Consider the following 8,148-nt stretch of genomic DNA (forward strand, 5'->3'; position numbering starts at 1 on the left):
AGGGATTATGTTCTCTCTTTTGTCACCTCTGTTCTTTCTCTCCTATCTAATATTAGGTGAAAGGGAGGGGGGATGGAAGATAAAAGCAGCAATATAAAAATGATATGTACGGTAGAGTACGGATTCTACTTTTAGGACAAAGAGAGCTGGTACTTTTTTTTTTTTTTTGTATGTTTTGTGTTGGGCTTCTTCCACCTATCATAAACAATGTTTTTGATATTAACTTATTCTTTTTCACATTTATTTTCCCTGCCTCTGTCTCTGTCTCTGTCTCTCTCTCTTTTTCTTGTGTGTGTGTGTGTGTGTGTGTGTGTGTGTGTGTGTGTGTGTGTGTGTGTGTAAAGTGGGGTTGTACAATGTGCCAAGGAAAGAGAATGGAAGTCAGAGAAAAACTCCAGCAGCTGATTTTCTCCTTTCACTACATAGATTCTGGGTGTGAACCATAGCCTATTTTATTTTTTGACATTGGTATCCCATTATGAGAATATAGCATGAAAGGTTTAGACATTCTTTTTTAAATGGGCAATGCAGTTATTTCCAGTTTGACCCATCATGGAGAAAACATGATGAGTATTTCTGGAGGAATCTTAATGAACATACTCATTAGCTTCTTTGGGGAAAAGGAATAGAATTCCTGAGTGTTAGAGTGACTCTTGTCTAATGTTATTTTTAGCAGCCACATTTTATAATGCTATCCCTAATCATTTGACCAACTTCTTCTAAATATTTCAATTTACATGTCTCATAAAGGCTTATGTGTCAAAAGTTTGAGCACAGTATGGAGCTGCTGGAAAATGAAGGAGTCTCTAAGAGTTGGGGTTCTGTGGAGGACTTCAGGTCATGGCAATGTATTCTTGAGTATATTTTGGGACACTGGTCCCCTTTTTTTCTTTTTCTTCTTGTCTATGATTATAGTTAGTGACATATGATCATGATAGTGTGCTGCCTTGCTATTGGCTTAAAGACACAGCCAACACAACGTGGAGTGGATGCTTTAAAACTACGAGACAAAATAAACTTTCTTTTTTTTTTTTATTGAGTATTTCTTATATACATTTCAAGTGTTATTCCCTTTCCCGGTTTCCGGGCAAACATCCCCCTCCCCCCTCCCCTTCCTTATGGGTGTTCCCCTCCCAACCCTCCCCCCATAGTCTAGTTCACTGGGGTTCAGTCTTAGCAGGACCCAGGGCTTCCCCTTCCACTGGTGCTCTTACTAGGATATTCATTGCTACCTATGAGGTCAGAGTCCAGGGTCAGTCCATGTATAGTATTTAGGTAGTGGCTTAGTCCCTGGAAGCTCTGGTTGCTTGACATTGTTGTACTTTTGGGGTCTCGAGCCCCTTCAAGCTCTTCCAGTTCTTTCTCTGATTCCTTCAACGGGGGACCTATTCTCAGTTCAGTGGTTTGCTGCTGGCATTCGCCTCTGTATTTGCTGTATTCTGGCTGTGTCTCTCAGGAGCGATCTACATCTGGCTCCTGTCGGTCTGCACTTCTTTGCTTCATCCATCTTGTCCAATTGGGTGGCTGTATATGTATGGGCCACCTGTGGGGCAGGCTCTGAATGGGTGTTCCTTCAGTCTCTGTTTTAATCTTTGCCTCTCCCTTCCCAGCCAAGGGTATTCTTTTTCCTCATTTAAAGAAGGAGTGAAGCATTCACATTTTGATCATCCTTCTTGAGTTTCGTTTGTTCTAGGGATCTAGGGTAATTCAAGCATTTGGGCTAATAGCCACTTATCAATGAGTGCATACCATGTAGGTCTTTCTGTGATTGTGTTAGCTCACTCAGGATATTTTCCAGTTCCAACCATTTGCCTACGAATTTCATAAACTCGTTGTTTTTGATAGCTGAGTAATATTCCATTGTGTAGATGTACCACATTTTCTGTATCCATTCCTCTGTTGAAGGGCATCTGGGTTCTTTCCATTTTCTGGCTATTATAAATAAGGCTGCGATGAACATAGTGGAGCACCTGTCTCTTTTATATGTTGAGGCATCTTTTGGGTATATGCCCAAGAGAGGTATAGCTGGATCCTCAGGCAGTTCAATGTCCAATTTTCTGAGGAACCTCCAGACTGATTTCCAGAATGGTTTTACCAGTCTGCAATCCCACCAACAATGGAGGAGTGTTCCTCTTTCTCCACATCCTCGCCAGCATCTGCTGTCACCTGAGTTTTTGATCTTAGCCATTCTCACTGGTGTGAGGTGAAATCTCAGGGTTGTTTTGATTTGCATTTCCCTTATGACTAAAGATGTTGAACATTTCTTTAGATGTTTCTCAGCCATTCGGCATTCCTCAGCTGTGAATTCTTTGTTTAGCTCTGAACCCCATTTTTTAATAGGGTTATTTGTTTCCCTGCGGTCTAACTTCTTGAGTTCTTTGTATATTTTGGATATAAGGCCTCTATCTGTTGTAGGATTGGTAAAGATCTGTTCCCAATCTGTTGGTTGCCGTTTTGTCCTAACCACCGTGCCCTTTGCCTTACAGAAGCTTCGCAGTTTTATGAGATCCCATTTGTCGATTCTTGATCTTAGAGCATAAGCCATTGGTGTTTTGTTCAGGAAATTTTTTCCAGTGCCCATGTGTTCCAGATGCTTCCCTAGTTTTTCTTCTATTAGTTTGAGTGTGTCTGGTTTGATGTGGAGGTCCTTGATCCACTTGGACTTAAGCTTTGTACAGGGTGATAAGCATGGATCGATCTGCATTCTTCTACATGTTGCCCTCCAGTTGAACCAGCACCATTTGCTGAAAATGCTATCTTTTTTCCATTGGATGATTTTGGCTCCTTTGTCAAAAATCAAGTGACCATAGGTGTGTGGGTTCATTTCTGGGTCTTCAATTCTATTCCATTGGTCTATCTGTCTGTCTCTGTACCAATACCATGCAGTTTTTATCACTATTGCTCTGTAATACTGCTTGAGTTCAGGGATAGTGATTCCCCCTGAAGTCCTTTTATTGTTGAGGATAGCTTTAGCTATCCTGGGTTTTTTGTTATTCCAGATGAATTTGCAAATTGTTCTGTCTAACTCTGAAGAATTGGATTGGTATTTTGATGGGGATTGCATTGAATCTGTAGATTGCTTTTGGTAAAATGGCCATTTTTACTATTTTAATCCTGCCAATCCAAGAGCATGGGAGATCTTTCCATCTTCTGAGGTCTTCTTCAATTTCTTTCCTCAGTGTCTTGAAGTTCTTATTGTACAGATCTTTTACTTGCTTGGTTAAAGTCACACCGAGGTACTTTATATTATTTGGGTCTATTATGAAGGGTGTCGTTTCTCTAATTTCTTTCTTGGCTTGTTTCTCTTTTGTATAGAGGAAGGCAACTGATTTATTTGAGTTAATTTTATACCCAGCCACTTTGCTGAAGTTGTTTATCAGCTTTAGCAGTTCTCTGGTGGAACTTTTGGGATCACTTAAATTTACTATCATGTCATCTGCAAATAGTGATATTTTGACCTCTTCTTTCCGATCTGTATCCCCTTGATCTCCTTTTGTTGTCTGATTGCTCTGGCTAGAACTTCAAGAACTATATTGAATAAGTAGGGAGAGAGTGGGCAGCCTTGTCTAGTCCCTGATTTTAGTGGGATTGCTTCAAGTTTCTCTCCATTTAGTTTAATGTTAGCAACTGGTATATTGTATATGGCTTTTACTATGTTTAGGTAAGGGCCTTGAATTCCTATTCTTTCCAGGACTTTTATCATGAAGGGGTGTTGAATTTTGTCAAATGCTTTCTCAGCATCTAATGAAATGATCATGTGGTTCTGTTCTTTCAGTGTGTTTATATAATGGATCACGTTGATGGTTTTCCGTATATTAAACCATCCCTGCATGCCTGGGATGAAGCCTACTTGATCATGGTGGATGATTCTTTTGATGTGCTCTTGAATTCGGTTTGCCAGAATTTTATTGAGTATTTTTGCGTCGATATTCATAAGGGAAATTGGTCTGAAGTTCTCTTTCTTTGTTGTGTCTTTGTGTGGTTTAGGTATAAGAGTAATTGTGGCTTCATAGAAGGAATTCGGTAGTGCTCCATCTGTTTTAATTTTGTGGAATAGTTTGGATAATATTGGTATGAGGTCTTCTCTGAATTCTGCACTAAACCCGTCTGGACCTGGGCTCTTTTTGGTTGGGAGACCTTTAATGACTGCTTCTATTTACTTAGGAGTTATGGGGTTGTTTAACTGGTTTATCTATTCCTGATTTAACTTCGATACCTGGTATCTGTCTAGGAAATTGTCCATTTCCTGAAGATTTTCAAATTTTGTTGAATATAGGTTTTTATAGTAAGATCTGATGATTTTTTGAATTTCCTCTGAATCTGTAGTTATGTCTCCCTTTTCATTTCTGATTTTGTTAATTTGGACGCACTCTCTGTGTCCTCTCGTTAGTCTGGCTAAGGGTTTATCTATCTTGTTGATTTTCTCAAAGAACCAACTTTTGGTTCTGTTGATTCTTTCTATGGTCCTTTCTGTTTCTACTTGGTTGATTTCAGCTCTGAGTTTGATTATTTCCTGCCTTCTACTCCTCCTGGGTGTATTTGCTTCTTTTTGTTCTAGAGCTTTTAGGTGTGCTGTCAAGCTGCTGACATATGCTCTTTCCTGTTTCTTTCTGCAGGCACTCAGCGCTATGAGTTTTCCTCTTAGCACAGCTTTCATTGTGTCCCATAAGTTTGGGTATGTTGTATCTTCATTTTCATTAAATTCTAAAAAGTTTTTAATTTCTTTCTTTATTTCTTCCTTGACCAGGTTATCATTGAGTAGAGCATTGTTCAATTTCCACGTATATGTGGGCATTCTTCCCTTATTGTTATTGAAGACCAGTTTTGGGCCGTGGTGGTCCGATAGCACGCATGGGATTATTTCTATCTTTCTGTACCTGTTGAGGCCCGTTTTTTGACAAATTATATGGTCAATTTTGGAGAAAGTACCATGAGGAGCTGAGAAGAAGGTATATCCTTTTGCTTTAGGATAGAATGTTCTATAAATATCCGTTAAGTCCATTTGGCTCATGACTTCTCTTAGTCTGTCGACATCACTGTTTAATTTCTGTTTCCATGATCTGTCCATTGATGAGAGTGGGGTGTTGAAATCACCCACTATTATTGTGTGAGGTGCAATGTGTGTTTTGAGCTTTAGTAAGGTTTCTTTTACGTATGTAGGTGCCCTTGTATTTGGGGCATAGATATTTAGGATTGAGAGTTCATCTTGTTGGATTTTTCCTTTGATGAATATGAAGTGTCCTTCCTTATCTTTTTTGATGACTTTTAGTTGGAAATTGATTTAATTTGATATTAGAATGGCTACTCCAGCTTGCTTCTTCTGACAATTTGCTTGGAAAGTTGTTTTCCAGCCTTTCACTCTGAGGTAGTGTCTGTCTTTGTGTCTGAGGTGTGTTTCCTGTAGGCAGCAGAATGCAGGGTCCTCATTGCATATCCAGTTTGTTAATCTATGTCTTTTTATTGGGGAGTTGAGGCCATTGATATTGAGAGATATTAAGGAATAGTGATTATTGCTTCCCGTTATATTCATATTTGGATGTGAGGTTATGTTTGTGTGCTTTCATTCTCTTTGTTTTGTTGCCAAGACGATTAGTTTCTTGCTTCTTCTAGGGTATAGCTTGCCTTCTTATGTTGGGCTTTACCATTTATTATCCTTTGTAGTGCTGGATTTGTAGAAAGATATTGTGTAAATTTGGTTTTGTCATGGAATATCTTGGTTTCTCCATCAATGTTAATTGAGAGTTTTGCTGGATACAGTAACCTGGGCTGGCATTTGTGTTCTCTTAGGGTCTGTATGACATCAGTCCAGGATCTTCTGGCCTTCATAGTTTCTGGTGAGAAGTCTGGTGTGATTCTGATAGGTCTCCCTTTATATGTTACTTGACCTTTTTCCCTTACTGCTTTTAATATTCTTTCTTTATTTTGTGCGTTTGGTGTTTTGACAATTATGTGACGGGAGGTGTTTCTTTTCTGGTCCAATCTATTTGGAGTTCTGTAGGCTTCTTGTATGTCTATGGGTATCTCTTTTTTATGTTAGGGACGTTTTCTTAATTGATTTTGTTGAAGATATTTACTGCTCCTTTGAGCTGGGAGTCTTCACTCTCTTCTATACCTATTATCCTTAGGTTTGATCTTCTCATTGAGTCCTGGATTTCCTGTATGTTTTGGACCAGTAGCTTTTTCTGCTTTACATTATCTTTGACAGTTGAGTCAATGATTTCTATGGAATCTTCTGCTCCTGTATTCTCTCTTCCATCTCTTGTATTCTGTTGGTGAAGCTTGTATCTACAGCTCGTTGTCTCTTCTTTTGGTTTTCTATATCCAGGGTTGTTTCCATGTGTTCTTTCTTGATTGCTTCTATTTCCATTTTTAATTCCTTCAACTGTTTGATTGTGTTTTCCTGGAATTCTTTCAGGGATTTTTGTGTCTCCTCTCTATGGGCTTCTACTTGTTTATTTATGTTTTCCTGGAATTCTTTCAGGGATTTTTGTGTCTCCTCTCTATGGGCTTCTACTTGTTTATTTATGTTTTCCTGGAATTCTTTCAGGGATTTTTGTGTCTCCTCTCTATGGGCTTCTACTTGTTTATTTATTTTTTCCTGGAATTCTTTCAGGGATTTTTGCGATTCTTTCAGGCATTTTTGCGATTCCTCTCTGTAGGCTTCTACTTGTTCTCTAAGGGAGTTCTTCACGTCTTTCTTGAAGTCCTCCAGCATCATGATCAAAAATGATTTTGAAACTAGATCTTGCTTTTCTGGTGTGTTTGGACATTCCATGTTTGTTTTGATGGGAGAATTGGGCTCCGATGGTGCCATGTAGTCTTGGTTTCTGTTGCTTGGGTTCCTGCGCTTGCCTCTCGCCATCAGATTATCTCTAGTGTTACTTTGTTCTGCTATTTCTGACAGTGGCTAGACTGTCCTTTAAGCCTGTGTGTTAGGAGTGCTGTAGACCTGTTTTCCTCTCTTTCAGTCAGTTATGGGGGCAGAGTGTTCTGCTTTCCAGCGTGTAGTTTTTCCTCTCTACAGGTCTTCAGCTGTTCCTGTGGGCCTGTGTCTTGAGTTCACCAGGCAGCTTTCTTGCAGCAGAAAATTTGGTCTTACCTGTGGTCCCGAGGCTCAAGTTCGCTCGAGGGGTGCTGCCCACGGGCTCTCTGCAGCTGCAGCAACCAGGAAGACCTGTGCCGCCGTTTCCGGGAGCTTCAGTGCACCAGGGTTCCAGATGGTCTTTGGCTTTTTCCTCTGGCGTCCGAGATGTGTGTGCAGAGAGAAATCTCTTCTGGTTTCCCAGGCTTGTCTGCCTCTCTGAAGGTTCAGCTCTCCCTCCCACGGGATTTGGGTGCAGAGAACTGTTTATCCAGTCTGTTTCCCTCAGGTACCGGAGGTGTCTCAGGCAGGGGTCCTGCCGCTCCTGGGCCCTCCCCCACGGGAGCCCAGAGGCCTTACACAGTTTCCTCTTGGGCCAGGGATGTGGGCAGGGGTGAGCAGTGTTGGTGGTCTCTTCCGCTCTGCAGCCTCAGGAGTGCCCACCTGACCAGGCGGTTGGGTCTCTCTCTCACAGGGTCTGGGGGCAGAGAGCTGCTGCGGGCCGGGATCCGCGGGTGTGGAACTTCTGGTAAACACAGAACATGCCCGGTCCTAGAGGAATTCTGCTTCCATGTGTCCCAAGCTCACCAGGCAGCTTTCTTGCAGCAGAAAAGTTGGTCTTACCTGTGGTCCCGGGGCTCAAGTTCGCTCGTGGGGTGCTGCCCACGGGCTCTCTGCAGCGGCAGCAACCAAGGAAGACCTGTGCCACCGTTTCCGGGAGCTTCAGTGCACCAGAGTTCCAGATGGCCTTTGGTGTTTTCCTCTGGCGTCCGAGATGTATGTACAGAGATCAGTCTCTTCTGGTTTCCCAGACTTGTCTGCCTCTCTTAAGGTTCAGCTCTCCCTCCCACGGGATTTGTGTGCAGAGAACTGTTTATCCCGTCTGTTTCTCTCAGGTTCAGGAGGTGTCTCAGGCAGGGGTCCTGCCGCTCCTGGGCCGAATTCTTGATCTTTCTAAGCCTTTTAAAATGAGTTTGAAAAAAGACTGAAGGAGCTAATAAGAACACCAATGTTATTCAAGTAGAGTACCCAGGGACTAAATCACCATCCAAAGACTAAACATGAAC

Source organism: Rattus norvegicus, chromosome 4 (assembly GCF_036323735.1).
Source record: "Rattus norvegicus strain BN/NHsdMcwi chromosome 4, GRCr8, whole genome shotgun sequence".
NCBI classification, from domain to species: domain Eukaryota; kingdom Metazoa; phylum Chordata; class Mammalia; order Rodentia; family Muridae; genus Rattus; species Rattus norvegicus.